Here is a 482-nt window from a genome sequence, read left to right as displayed (position 1 = left end):
GCCTGGCCCGTCTTTTCTCACCCGCCTGAGCGTCAGGATCCGTCCCTCTCCGAGACGGGCTCAGCACTCATCGCCGCGGCGCTGGCTCGGCTCTTGTTTTGGCTTCTCGGGGAAGCAGGCGTGTGGTGCCATCTGTCACCGCTGCTGGAGACGCTCCCACGGCCTTCCCGGTGGGAGCTGGCAGGGGATGGGGAGAGACTTCCCAAAGGAGATGCGTGGATGGCGTGCCATGGGGAACACCACCACGGCACAAAGCCACCGCGACGGTGCTGCCCGCGCGTCTGTCCTGCTGCTGAGGCCTCCGGGAAGATTAAGGGGGGGGTTTAAATCTGCCAAGGAAAGAAAACGAGCCAGCACCTTTCACATTAAGCTGGCACCTGAGTTTACCAGCGGAGGCACAGAGTTTTCCTTGGCCGCGAGAAGGCAAAGCTGAAGCTGGCCAAGATCCCACCACCAGTTTGGGTGCCAGCCTCGCAGCCGCG

The sequence above is a fragment of the Pygoscelis adeliae genome, unplaced genomic scaffold (assembly GCF_000699105.1).
Source record: "Pygoscelis adeliae isolate BGI_AS28 unplaced genomic scaffold, ASM69910v1 Scaffold867, whole genome shotgun sequence".
Taxonomy (NCBI): domain Eukaryota; kingdom Metazoa; phylum Chordata; class Aves; order Sphenisciformes; family Spheniscidae; genus Pygoscelis; species Pygoscelis adeliae.
Note: the sequence above shows the minus strand (reverse complement) of the source record.